General features: G+C 46.1%; 1 protein-coding gene across 4 annotated transcripts in view; it reads right to left on the bottom strand.

Moving 5' to 3' along the window:
• The window catches only part of LOC146822541 (NACHT, LRR and PYD domains-containing protein 12-like), an 867,568-nt gene that overhangs the window by 764,313 nt on the left and 88,547 nt on the right, over positions 1-14,708 (bottom strand). For 2 of the 4 annotated variants that reach the window (XR_014963329.1, XR_014963328.1), the window contains exons 5-6: positions 10,318-10,395; positions 9,825-10,228 (exon numbers count right to left, since the gene is read on the bottom strand). The exons of 1 other annotated variant lie outside the window; for it this stretch is intronic. The gene's annotated coding sequence lies outside the window, so the exon portion shown is untranslated. Of the gene's footprint in view, positions 1-9,824; positions 10,229-10,317; positions 10,396-14,708 lie in introns of those variants that run through there. One more of the 4 variants, XR_014963327.1, reaches the window with a different exon arrangement.

Raw genomic sequence — 14,708 nt, 5'->3', positions numbered from 1 at the left:
TCCTAAAGTTAGGAGTCCTAACTTTACTACTACTAAATTGAGAAAAATCCTAATTTTAAGACTTTTGGCATTCGCAGAAGGCATTTAGGAGTCCTACAGTTAGGAGTCCTAACTATACTACAACTAAACTGAGAAAAATCCTAATTTTAAGGCTTTCGGTATTCGCAGAAGGCATTTAGGTGTCCTAAAGTTAGGAGTCCTAACTTTACTACTACTAAATTGAGAAAAATCCTAATTTTAAGACTTTCGGTATTCAGAAGGCATTTAGGAGTCCTAAAGTTAGGAATCCTAACTATACTACTACTAAACTGAGAAAAATCCTAATTTTAAGACTTTCGGTATTCACAGAAGGCATTTAGGAGTCCTAAAGTTAGGACTCCTAACTTCTGTGAATACCGAAATGAGTAAGTGCCTTCTGTGAATACCAAAATGAGTAAGTGCCTTCTGTGAATACCAAAATGGTAGTAAGTTTAGGATTTTGTCTTAAGTTAGTTCTGTGAATCGGGCCCTACATATTTAAGTACAGCACATCAGTGTCAAAGCATGACTCATTTAATCAATGCATAAGCAAAGACTGGAATCTAATGCTACTAAAACTTCACAACATGACACGTTTAAAAAAAGTTATCTGTCAGCAAATACATGATGTCACCAAATGCTTCTCTGACAGTGATCCCAAGTACACATTAACTCACACTGTGATTCTAGACAAGCACCACTATCCCTAGGAGTTTACCAAAACTCATTCACTACAGTGCAAGTGGTAAGGGAACTGCACACAATCTACATATTTCAGGACTGCACTTTTCTGTCAAAGCCTGACTCATTTAATCAAAGCATAAGCCGTAACTGTCTTCTAATGCTACTAAAACTTCACAACATGACAGGTTAAAACAGTTATCTGTCAGCAAATAAACAATGTTACCAAATGCTTCTCTCACAGTGGTTCCCAAATGCACACAGACTCACAGTATGATTCCAGACAAACAACACTATCCCTTGCACTATACCAAAACACATTTCTTCATCTAGAAGTAGTACTACATTTAAGTATAGAAACATAACATAACTCATTTCACAAATTCATAAACAATGACTGGTTTCTAATTCTACCAAAATATAAAAACAGCACAGTTATCTGTCTGCAAACACATGAAAAACATAAATGCTTATCACAGAATGGTTTCTACATGCACACACACTGTCAATAAGATTATAGAGAAAAAAAGTAACCCCTACACTTTAGCAGGAGAAATACATTAGTCTGATTAAAATCAAAATAGTCTACATACATCCCCTCACAATTAAATACCTCATCTTTCAAGTTCTTTCGTAGATTAAGAAGTATATCAGTCACTCACCATATTTTCTTTTACAGAATCTCTGCACTGTGCACCTCTCAGCAAAAACAAAGAATGGAAAAGTTTCCCTGTCATTTTCCACACATATACATGTAAATATCAAATCACAATCCTCCACACATAAACTCAAAAGCAAACACACATTTCTATTGGTTAAACATTTCAACCCTTTCCAACTGAAATACATTTCAACCCTTCCCCCAATCTGCCTTCTGCCTGTTACCATAGAAACAGGTCATGGAACACTGCACTAAGCACACAGGTCAGAAGTTCAGCACACAATGTTCCTACACAAGAGAGGAAGTGTGCTTCACTTTTCAACATATCAGCTAATCATATATAATGTTCCTTACAATCTGTTTTTGTTAACCAATAAGAATCATACCTTTAAAAAACAGAAATATACACCCTACCTTTCAGTGTACAAAGTAGTCATACAACCAATGATTTCTTGTCTTTTAAAAAAAAAAAGAATTCCGTGGATCCGCGCACCCAACGCGATAGGATGCACGCATCATGCGCGCATTCCGCCGTTTTTTTTTTTAAAAGGGGACCCCAGGGGGAGCACCTCTAGAGGGTCAGAGTATTTCCACTCTGCCCCCTTTATATGTTTTACACACTTATTCCCCTTGCTTCTTCAGCCTGGCTTCTACCGAGGCAGAAAATGGCCGCCAATAGTTCCTGGTTTCGAATGTAGAGAGACACTCGACAGCCAATTAGCATTCAGCACGCGATCGGGAGGGTGCGCGCTCGGTTCGGGGAGGGTGCGCTCACGGTGCGGGTAGGGTCCGCGGATCCTCCCCGGCCATAGATATTTATGTACTTTTAACTCTAATTTTCTCAGGAACTACTGAACGGATTCACACCATTTATGCAAAGGGCACGAGTCTGAACTGAGGACTACCTCTTTGCCAAATTTGGTGTCATTCGTTCAGCGGTTCGGGCTGTAGCTGCGACAACAGATCCTATGGGAAATTGCATGGGGAAAACGCGTTTTGGGACCCCCCTTTTTTCTCGGCCCCCGCTTGACGAATCATCACAAAACGTTCAGGGTAGGAGCGGAGCTGGCCAACAGTTTGGAAAATTTCGCGATGATTCGTCAACCGGCGCCAGACTTATTGGGAATAGAATGTTGCGGATTTCCTATGGAAAATAGGTTCTAACTATAACTACCTACTGGCGACCGCCAGTAGGTAATATATATATATGCGGTATGTAAATGGCTTATTTATTATACTCACACACACACACATATATATACTAGATAATCCATTTACATAGCACTTCTTACCCCCAAAGAGGCTGAAAAGACCTTTGCGGGCGGAAACCACTTTACTTTGTCGTAAGTTTATGACATTGTTGACTCGAAGATTCCTCGGGAGCGGAACGATGCAAAAAGGGGTCCACCTCTCGACAGCCCCAACCCTGACTGCTATTAAAGCACAGGAGAGTGGGATGGTCAAGCGGGGGAAGGAAAGGATGGGAACAGCTGGGAGGGAGATCTGAAAGTAAAAGACACTCAACACATTAGCCTTTCCCTTAGTATGTCTATTCAACTCACTCTAGAGGAAGAATGCGTACCTGCAAATAAACTTAAACCATGTTTTCTCCAGGTGTACTCATCCTGGATCCCACTCAAGCAATACCCTGTTCTGAATGATATAGAGGATTCACTTGGGTTGACTTGCTTCGCTTCACAGGGGATGAGCAGACTGCCGCCTCATGGCCCCCTGTTAATAAACAATGGTCCGGAGTTAAAATGCTTCTTTCAACTCCGTGGCATTTAAGTCAATGTCAACCGTTGGTTAATGTTTCAGGGCGAGCATACACAAGTACCACTAATCACCTAAGATCACCCAGGAAATTGTACACAGAGAATGCGAAATAATAATACTCATGAATATGGAGTAGCCAAGCGGCCAAGGTATACACTCAGCAAAGAACAGCAGGGTAGGGTTTCTCTCGCCACACAAGGAAAGTCTAGGCGGGAGTACGAAGTCTTTGCAATAACAATATCGAGAGCAGCGGCTCTCAATGATCCTGGTGGTGCATGTGCACCCTTACCCTACACGGGCGAACAGCAGACGTCGGGGATCTCGGCTGCATCGGGAGAATAATCAGCAACGAGTGAAACGCCGAACGGCGTTTTCAAAGGTTTACCTCTTCCGGGTTCTTCCCACGTGATCGGACTTGGTTGCGGAAGTGCAGGGATCATGGGAGTTGTAGTATTAACTCCCGTTTTGCTCTCGTTCCGTCTCCACCATCCGGCTAACCACCCCATCAGCGCTCTCGCCTTAGCGTCTGGTGAGCAATTCTGGTCATGACGTGATTCAGGTAAGGCGCGGAGCGGAAGGAGTGTAACAGACATAAGATATTGCGTCACGCGTAGGCAATTAGGGGCCCTGACATAACTGGACACACAGAGGGACAGCCATGGATTTTATAACGCCACTATGGGGTGTGCAATGACAGTGGACATGTGCCTCAGAGAGTCCTGTGTGTGTCTGTGAGCGTGCGTGTCTGTGTGTGTGTACGCACGTGTCTGCAGCAGCCCCACGGTGACAGCAGCGTTTCGAGGAGGGGCGTGCAGCAAGCAGCGCTACCTAGGACACCCTTTGCAAGGCCCCTTCTGATTGGGCACCCGCGAGTGTTTATTGCAGCCGCGGAAGCGGCGCGGGTGATTTATGAGCCCGAACGCTAATTCAATTTAAGGACACGCGAGGAGGGGGCGAGGAGCGGAGTAAACACTGGGACAGGCTGTTGGCGTTTTAGGCAGTAATTATCACGGGAGAATGTTCTATTCCTGTATTTATTCATAAATTAGGGAGCAGAAGGAGTTGAGGTGGAATATGATTTATTTGTACACGACTGCCGCCAGCGCCGTCACTGCAGTATATAATTCTAAAAGGGTTCAGAGTCAGCGCTGCGACAGAATTACCACCCATCACCTACAACCTCTTGGCGCTCAGTGGCAGAGCCGACCTGCGCACCTGTGGGCAGGGCAATGTGTACACTGACTGACTGCTCGTCAGAGGGAGGGCTTGCTGTGTGCACGGGGTTCTATTATGCAGCAGAGTGTGATAACATGCGGCATACCTCAGTGGTGGGAGGAGATTCATCAGCAGGTAAGGTCTGCTCGCTCAACCCATAAGTAATTCTATATCTCGCCATCCTGTTTCTCACTACATAATAAATATTTACATAGACCGTGTGCATGTTGAGAGCGTAGCCGCATTGTGTGTGCACCTCAGAATAGGTCGAGCTCTGGTACTCAGGACACACAGCATCACACTGTCAGCCGCAGCGTTGTTCCATTGGGGGAGTGGGGCGCTGTCGCCAAATGTGAAACTCAGTCTGGGTGTAATCTGCATACTGCCCACTATGCCACATTTAAAGCTAAAATAACAATTCACAACATCCTAGAAAGGAATTGCAACCCCAACCTTCTTAAAGGCTGACTGCTGACATTCAGAGGGAAAGCTTCTCTGAATGTGAAGGTGCTCACGTCTCAAAGCTGCAGGAAGAGCATCCCTCAATAGTGCCAGCAATGTGAGCATCCAACGAAAGCATGGTCTCTCTACTCACTAGTGCAAGGGCTGTGAGCGTCCAATAAAAGCACGGTCTCTCCACTCACTACCGGAGGCGCTGTACGAATATAACAGACGCAAGGTCTCTTTATTCACTAGTGCAAGCACTATGAGAATTCAACAAAAGCATGGTCTCTCTGTTCACTACTGGAGGAGCTGTATGAATATCAGATGCAAGGCCTCTCTACTCACTAGTGCAAGGCCTGTGAGAATCCAACAAAGCATGGTCTCTCTGTTCACTACTGGAGGAGCTGTATGAATATCAGATGCAAGGCCTCTCTACTCACTAGTGCAAGGCCTGTGAGAATCCAACAAAGCATGGTCTCTCTGTTCACTACTGGAGGACCTGTATGAATATCAGATGCAAGGCCTCTCTACTCACTAGTGCAAGGCCTGTGAGAATCCAACAAAGCATGGTCTCTCTGTTCACTACTGGAGGAGCTGTATGAATATCAGATGCAAGGCCTCTCTACTCACTAGTGCAAGGCCTGTGAGAATCCAACAAAGCATGGTCTCTCTGTTCACTACTGGAGGAGCTGTATGAATATCAGATGCAAGGCCTCTCTACTCACTAGTGCAAGGCCTGTGAGAATCCAACAAAGCATGGTCTCTCTGTTCACTACTGGAGGAGCTGTATGAATATCAGATGCAAGGCCTCTCTACTCACTAGTGCAAGGCCTGTGAGAATCCAACAAAGCATGGTACCTCTGTTCACTACTGGAGGAGCTGTATGAATATCAGATACAAGGCCTCTCTACTCACTAGCAAAAGACACACAATTAATGGACGGAATGCAGAACAAAACAAAACATTCTCCCCCAGTCAAGAGATCTGACTTAAATCCATCATTCTTTTGCTCACCATGCCACCCCAGTTTAGACCTGGCCATATGCATTTGTCACCTCGAGTGGGACAGATATGATCAGACGTGGGTCCTGTGCTCTCCATGCCACTGAAATCAAGCTATCCTGGCTGATGAGGGGTGAAACCCCAAAACCGGTCCTAGGATGCTTGTTTCCAGTCCAGGAAAACCTGACCTGGCAGTTTGGTCTGGACTGTTCCCATGAGGCACAGGGTCAAGACTGATGTGCATATGGCTGGGTTCAAACTGGAATGGCATGGTGAGCAAAAAACGATGGATTTAGGCCCAGATCTCTGTACTGGGGTGAATGTATGACATTGTTCTGCATTCTGTCCATCAATTGTTCTTTTTGCATCTCTACTCACTAGGGCAGGATGGTGAGCATCCAACAAAGCAAGGTCTCTCTGTTCACTACTGGAGGAGCTGTACGAATATAACAGACGCAAGGTTTCTCTACTCACTAGTGCAAGGCCTGTGAGAATCCAACAAAGCAAGGTCTCTCTGCTCACAACTGGAGGATCTGTATGAATATAAAAGAAGCAAGGCTTCTCTGCTCACAACTAGAAAAGCTGTACAAATATAACAAATGCAAGGTCTCTATACTCACTAGTGTAAGGACTGTGAGCCTCCAACAAAAGTATGGTGTCTCTGTTCACTACTGCACAGCCTGTTAGTATCCAACAAACACAAGGACTACATACTCCCTAGTGCAAGGGCTGTGAACATCCAGCAAAAGCACGGCCTTTCTGCTTACTACTGCACGGGCGTTGGTATCCAACAAATACACACTCTCTATATTCACTATAGGAAAGTGGAATCTGGCTATATGGTTCCCCCCCCTTTTTTCCTGGTATTTTGATGGTTGTTGACTAGTTTCGCTGGGATCCTGCTATCCAGGACCCCAGCCTATCTGCTTTCCCTTGTAAATCGATTCCATGTACCTTAGGTACACTCCAGATTGGATTCTGGGGTACCCTTGTGAGTCCCTAGTATATGGTACACTATTTACCCAGGACATAGGTACCCCAGAGGCCTACCAGTGGCTGAAGCCTGTATTATGCCACCCCTGGGAAGCTATCCAAATTGACACCACAGGTCTGCAACTGCAGCCTGGGTAAGGTGGTGCTATATCTTCCTATCACAACTCATATAAACTTATCAGTCACCCCTATGGCAGGCCTTATCAATCCTGAAAGCAGGGTGCTTGGTTTTATGTGAGAGGGTGCCCATGCAAGAGCAGAGCCCCTCTGCAGCCTTCGGAATCTCTTCTCCAAGGTTGTTTGTGGTGCAGCCATACCATATACTCTTAAGTGCATTATCGACTCGCGGTAAATGCTAACTTTGGAATGGCTGCACGGAAAAATGTTGTGTTTGGTGTCAAACACTCAAACACCTTGGAATCATACACCCCCCGCCAGTCCTGGTGGTGGGGGTATGATTCCACCCTGCTAGAGGGAGAAGCATGTCACCACTGGTATACCCGGTACCAGCTTTTCATTGCCCTGGCATCACAAAATGGATGCTGCTGCCACAGACACAAGTCTGGCCTCCTGCTGCTGGACGAAACTCCGTCAGGGGAGGACTGGACAATAGGTTTCCTGTCACAGGGATGTGTGACCACCTCCCAGACAGGCTTTAGTGTATTGGGGCAGGGAGGGGGCACTCTTAGAGTGCCAGAAAGTCTGCAATGGGGGCATATTCGGTGTCCCTGTGCATAGTCCAGTTCAAACCGGTTGCAGGGGCACTAAGCCCCTGCTCTGGTGAGAAACTGGACAAAGGAAATGAGTGTAGCCACCCCTCTTTCCAAACTACTCCCATAGGAGGGTCCCTAGAGCTAGTCCAACCCCTTCCTTAGGTATAAGTAAGGAACCCCTGGCAACAGGACTTTAGATATCCCTGGACGAAACTCTGCAACTGAATCCTGGAACTTCGATGATCTGTTTAATGCCAGATGACTGAAGATCTCCCTTGAAGTGAAGGAGTCACTTCCCTGCTTGGCAGGCACCAAAAGACGCATCTCTCCGGTTGGCATCTTCGAGGCTTCTGAAGACTCCGAACAAGATTGCAACTCAGGGGACAAGTTCTATTTTCCTGAAGATCACCAGCCTACACTCGCCGAGCGCTCCGTGAGCTGGCCCTTTGCATTTGTGCTCAAGGTACCTTTGCGATCCCTTGTCCGTCGACTTGTGGGTCCCCAAGAAAGCCAATCTTGAAATCCTTGGTGCTCCTGGGTGCTCCATGTGTGCCCTGATTCTCCTTCATTTGGGGAGTCCCTCGGACCTTGCTGGTTTGCACCAAAGCCTTTCTTTGTTCTTCACAGCACTTGCCGTTGCCATGGCTTGTTGTGTCCAGTCCTAGCACCGACACCACAGCACTCGACAGACTTTGTGAGACAGCTTGATTCCTGGTCCTGGTCATCGTAGACATCTCCTGGTGCCCGTAGCTGAAGAGTCAAGCTTCACCTTTCTTCACCAGAGGCACCAGACATCGGTGGGCATTCAACTATTGTGTCCCTGGTCACTGGCAAGTGACCCAGACTCTGTCCCCTCTGTTTTCAGGTCTTCTTCATCTTTGATCCAGGCTTGGATCTCCTCGGACACTTCTCTTCTTCGAGCAAGCAGCACTTTGCAGCACATCGCTGTTGGAAACGACGACGATTCTCGACACAATTTGACACCTATGCACCCGGCTTCCCTGGGCGAGGTAACTCGAGTACTCTGGTGCTCCCGCTGGTGTTGGCCCTAGAACCCCTTAAGTCTAAGGGGTTTGCTGAAAGTCCCCTTCTAAGTGTCCTTAAACTTTAAAAATCAAACTGCAACTTTCCCATAGCATTGAATTGCGTTCGCGCCCGTGTTCACACACTGTACGCACCCGCTGTGGGTCTCCTGTGTCACTACCTTGGGTGGTTCCGTGGGGTCCCAGCAATTCTACATGCTCTAGGCACTGTGTCTAGTCAAGTCGTGGATCTTATACCACTTTGTTAGTATATGGTTTGGTCTCCCCCGGAGCCAAATGCGTATAGTGCTATTTACTGTGTTTCAATTGATTGTAACTTATGTGCTTTGACCTCTAATCTCATAAAGAGATTAGTAGGGAGTGTTTAGTAATAAATACATATATTTAATATATATACCTTGTGTGGTTCTCCTTTCATTTGGTAACTCAAGAGATTATAGACAGGAAAAACAAGCTGCTTTGCACTCCTTCAAGACTTAGCCTGAAGGCTGCTCTCCATAGCTACCACTAGGATAGCTTTCAATAAAGGTTGTCTTTAAACCTATCATCAATAAGGGTTGTTTGGACTGGTGCAAGGTGCCCACTAGAATAGTAGACAGCATATGCCAGGCCAACTTTTCACATTCACTGGTGCAAATGCTGTGCGCAGGTAACACATGCAATGTCTCTCTACTCACTAGTGCAAGGGCTGTGAGCTTCTTACAAAAGCACGGTCTCTCTGCTCATTACTGAACGGGCTCTTAGTATCCAACAAATGCGCAGACTCGCTACTCTTTAGTGCAAGGGCGGTGCACAGGTAATAAACGCAAGGTCCCTCTATTCAATAGTGCAAGAGCTGTAAGCGCCCATCCAAAGCACAGTCTCTCTGCTCACTACAGCACAGGCTGTTAGTATCCAACAAAAACATTGGTTATCTACTGACTAGTGCAGGCGCTATGAGCAGGAAACAAATACAAGGACTCTTTATTCACTAGTGCAAGGACTGTCACTATTCAACAAAAGCATGTATCTCTCAATTCGCTACAGCACAAGCTGTTTCAATCCAACAAACGCAAGGTCTCTCTACTCAATAGTGCAGGGTCTGTGAGCATCCAACAAAAGCACGGTATCTCTGCTCACTACTGGAGGAGCTGTACGAATATAACAGTTACCTAGAAGGGTCAGTCACTGGGACCTGGGTATCAAACAGTACATAGAGACAGTGGACCCAGTGGATAGTTTCATATACATGGAAAGAAACAGTACTTTTATAAAAAAAGAATAGAAAAGACGTTTGGTACTTAGTGTACAGTGTTATTTAATCACACTGGACACAGGATAATTTGTACATTTGTTACCACAAAGTTAAAAAAACTGTGCCCCAGGAGGGGAGAGGAGAGGTGAGGGTGTGGTGATTTAGGGTGAGGATAAGGGAGTGAGTGTGTGAAAGTGTGATTCATACAATACAATATATACATGACAGGACTGCCCGAAAATAAGCCAAGTTATTCACATAATATGTATAATTTCAAAAGCCATGAGCAAATAACAAAAAACATAGCGATACATCGCTGTTGTTGTAGCTGGCTAATGTGTTCAAAATGTCGACGTTTCAACGCCTATATAATTGTAGGTGAGTCCCTTACGCCGGGGTCTTCCTCAGGACAGTGGTGGTGAGACGGGAGTGCAGGAAGGGTAGATACCTGGGAAACAAGTTGTGAAATTGTTTAGACCTATGTTTTCCCAAAAGGGAAAGTTTAGAATGAATCAAGAATCGAAGACCCTACTTTACCCTGAACAGGCCTTCATTTGCCTGAGCGATGAAGAAGATGGGCGCGTAGGCTCCAGTGAGGCGAGCAAGAACAAAAATCTGCAGAAAAATGGACAGGTTCAGTAAGGGATCTGGGACCCATTAAAGCCAATTAAATAAGTTAGGCCCAAATATATACGTATAAAAAAAAGGGTCCAAATCCTTAGTAATTTATCCAGAGGCCGGGCGTATCACTCAGCCTGGGCCTAGAAGCATTCAAAAATGATTTAATTCTCTTCGCATTGGGCATAGAAGCTACCAAGAGTAATCTCTACATCAAACAAAAAATGAAGGACAACAATTAACAGGTGTAATGTATTAACCAAAGTAGAATTACAATTTACAGCGCCTAGAGTTCTGGCCAGTGTCCTAATTGGTAGAGTGTGCCCAAAACATGGCGCGCTGGGATTTATGTGCCTTAAGCTAGGTGGCAGTGGTGACAATGCACACCACAGGACGCGTGTTTAAAGACAGAGGCTTCATAGTGAGAATGATGCCCATTGTAGAAAGGGCAAGGGTCACTCAGTAAACCAAAAGGAAGTTTTAAAGAACCTGGTGGCGCAGAGTGATGCTGTGGTGGCGCTAAGTGATGCTGTGCTGGCTCTGATTGATGCTGTGCTGGCTCTGATTGATGCTGTGCTGGCTCTGATTGATGCTGTGCTGGCTCTGATTGATGCTGTGCTGGCTCTGATTGATGCTGTGCTGGCTCTGGGTGCTGCTGTGGTGGCACTGAGTGATGCTGGGGTGGCGCTGAGTGATGCTGGGGTGGCGCTAAGTCATGCTGTGGTTTTGCTGAGTGATGCTGTGGTGGCGCTGAGTGATGCTGTGGTGGCGCTGAGTGGTGCTGTGGTGGCGCTGAGTGATGCTGTGGTGGCGCTGAGTGATGCTGTGGTGGCGCTGAGTGATGCTGTGGTGGCGCTGAGTGATGCTGTGGTGGCGTTAAGTGATGCTGTTGTGATGCTGAGGTGGTGCTGAGTGATGCTGAGTGATGCTGGGGTGGCGCTAAGTGATGCTGTGCTGGCTCTGATTGATGCTGTGGTTGCGCTGATTGATGCTGTGGTGATGCTGATTGATGCTGTGGTGATGCCGAGTAAGAAAGAGAGTGAAGATATAATGCCCAATTAGACAGGGTGGAGAGAGAGAAAGAGAGAGAAAAGGTGTACAGAGAATAAACGGTGGAGCGAGAGACGAGAGAAAGAGAATTAGAGAGGGTGGAGAGAGAGAAAGAGAGAGAAAGGGTGTACAGACAATAAAGGGTGGAGCGAGAGAGGATAGAGAAAAAATTAAAGAGGGTGAAGAGAGAGAAAGACAGAGAAAGGGTGTACAGACAATAAAGGGTGGTGTGGGATACAGAGAGAGAAAGAAGGGGAGAGAGAGTGAATGAAGGGGTTTGAAAGAGAAACATATAAAGGGATGAGAGAGAATAAAAAGCTAAAAAAAGAGAGAAAGAGGAGAGTTAATTAAGTAGAAAGAGAATTAGAGAGGAGAGAGAGAGAGAGAGAAGGAGAGAGACAATAAGAGAGTGGAGGGTGTGGAGTTTAAATAGAGTGACGAAATGACGTGCAAAAAGTAACATCAAACATTGCTGTGTGCGAATACAAAAAAAAAACAGAGTGAGACAAAAATACAGTTAATTAGGCTGTGATTCCTAATATAAGACAAATAGGGATAGAAGGTGAAATAAACCCACCAAAGCACTATTTGTAAACAGACAAAAAAGCTAAAGAGAGCGCACCAGCTAAAGCATAATGTAAAAAGTGTCACAGTAAATCCAAAAGTCCAACATAAATAATTACCGTGCCCATTGTAAAAACAAATACTTTCTACCAGTTTATTGTGTTTTGTAATACATCAATTTATTTAATAGTTAGTTTTTCAAGCCTTAACCAATATTGTGGATAAGATTTTGTCCCACTAACAATTCTGTTGAAAAGATTAACCATTAAAAAAAAAGACCAGGTTTATGGGGGATTGAAATGTTTGGAGTTAATCGTAAACTCAATCTCCGCTGAAGGGAAACATCAATCAAGGAGGATGGCTCTGTCTGGCTTGTGCCCCAGTGGCGCCTCTGGTCTGTTTCCTGCTAACACGTGTACATTTCGAAACATTAATCAAGGAGGATGGCTCTGTCTGGCTTGTGCCCCAGTGGCGCCTCTAGTCTGTTTCCTGCTAACACTTGTTAGTTTAGCATTGTAATGTAAGTGCAAACGAGCTGCACTGGATGCATGCTTTGCAGACAATGTTGCCTTCCCTAACAGTAGTGATGGTAGGATTGGAGGTTGGGAGCACATTGGGATGCCTGCCGATTGTCTGAGTCAGAGAGGGGACCACCAAGTGTGCACCCAGACTCGGGAGGGGCCAAATAGTGACTGTGAACATTTTTAAAAAGAGCTGCAAATAAATAAGTTGTATAAAAACGAAATCAAAGTTGTCAGGACCTTAAGTAAATGCTTAAGCAAATAATAACAGGGACAGAGTGAAATGCGAAAAGGAGGTGCAATTCAACTAATTGTATTACTTGGGGACGAGGCTAGCTTTGGGGAAATAGCACATAATTTCTAAATTCAAAATGAGCACGCTCTATTTATTTAATAATAACAAAACGAGAATGTTTGTTTAAGCACAAAACCATGTATAATAAGGAAACAAGGACGTCATGGCACTGCAATTATAAGGGTACCGAAATGTTTGTGCTTTGGTCCTCCTAAATATTAGTAACAGCGTTAGGATAGTCAAATGTGGCGTCAATAAAGTTTCACATATGGGTGAAGTTTTAAAAACATGAAAGGATGTTTGTAGTACTTAAAAGCAAAGGAGGGAAATGCGAAAAGGAGATGCAATTTATTAAATAGTCTAACTTGTGGCCGAGGCTGTCTTGGGGGAAACAGCACATGGTTTCATTCATTTTTTTACAGTAAAGCCTGCCATGAAGCTGACGAGGAGGGAGGGGGAGAAGGGAGGGAGGTAGTGATAGCAGAGAGCAAGGGGGTGGAGGAGCATGATTCACGCGCTGCCATAAAGGTGATTAGGAGGGAGAGGGAGAAAGGAGGGGCAGAGAGCAGAGAGCAAGGGGTGGAGGAGCATGATTCACGCGCTGTAAGTCTTAATGAGCCATAACAGAAAGGCAGATGGCGGCTGTGCGCTTGCACGTGCGCATAACCGCAAGCTTGAGGCCAGCAAAAGCGTGTGGTAGTACTTTCAAAACCCACTTACTAAATGTGTCGCAGTGCAGCGCATGCACTGACTCAGGTGAGGCCTAAAAAAGGCAGCCCTGTAGTCTCGATCGACAGCCACACATTGAAATAACATGGCTGCCGGGGCCAGATGCTTCACTAAAGCACCAGCGCCGGAACGACCCAGGGCCAGGAAACCAGGAGAGCGCCCCGCCCCAGCCCAGCACATGCGCGGGGAGCGTCCTGACCCCAGAACAGGAGCGTGGCCGACCGGAGGACCGGAGCGGCCGCGCCGGGAGAAATTGACATTACAAAGAAATAGAAGCATAAAAAATGCAAAAGAAACACTCATGGCACCGCCAAACACTCCAGAAGAAAACTGGAACAGAGACAGGAACTGGGAGCACCAGCGTTCCGACCGCCGTCGGAGCAGAAAAAAACAGGCATGGCGGTGGGTGGGAGGGGCTTATGTAATCTTTAAACTTTTGGATTTCTGGCGTTTTGATTGGCTGCGTGGAGGCAAGACTGCCTCACGTAGTAAGGACTGGGACGGGGAGGACCCATGAGGGGGTAATGGGCTCCGCGCTTTGTGGTCATAGTAGAGGCGGGCGCAGGAAAGCCTTGTGCAGAACGAGAGCAGCAACGGGAGGCACCAGAGCCCCTCACGGTACGCCATCCCAATGCGGAACACCAATGGGTCACTTTGACTAGTGGAGCATGCTCCCCCTCCTGTTTTCATACCGCCGTGGTTGCAAACGCAAGCATCATTGACAAGGGTTGGGGTCTGGTGGGAAGATACAGACGGCTGGGCTGTAAAGGCAAAGATAAAAGGCAGGGGTTAGATGGGTGTTGGCCGGTAAGAACCGGCGTAGACAAAGGGGAATTACAAAGTCACCCCGTTGCAGAGTGTTCTTCTCTAAGATTGAGGGCCCAGGACCTGGGTTTACGGTCAGAGATGCCGAATATCGAACCGGGGGAAGCAGGTTCGACAGGTTCGAGTCGTAACGTTGTTTAACAAGCCTGTGATCCTGGGCAAATCAATGAATCCCTGTGTTGTTATAAACAAAGCACGTGACCCAGTGTAATGGAACTGGCACTCATAAAAAGCACTCCGTGGCATTCAGGTCGAGTTTGCACTATATTGCCAAAATAACTTTTGGGTAGCTGTGTCCGATAATTTTCCAAGAGCGGTATCTTCAA

This window comes from Triturus cristatus, chromosome 6 (genome assembly GCF_964204655.1).
Source record: "Triturus cristatus chromosome 6, aTriCri1.1, whole genome shotgun sequence".
In the NCBI taxonomy this organism is placed as follows: Eukaryota; Metazoa; Chordata; class Amphibia; order Caudata; family Salamandridae; genus Triturus; species Triturus cristatus.
This window is presented reverse-complemented; position numbering and strand designations above follow the sequence as displayed.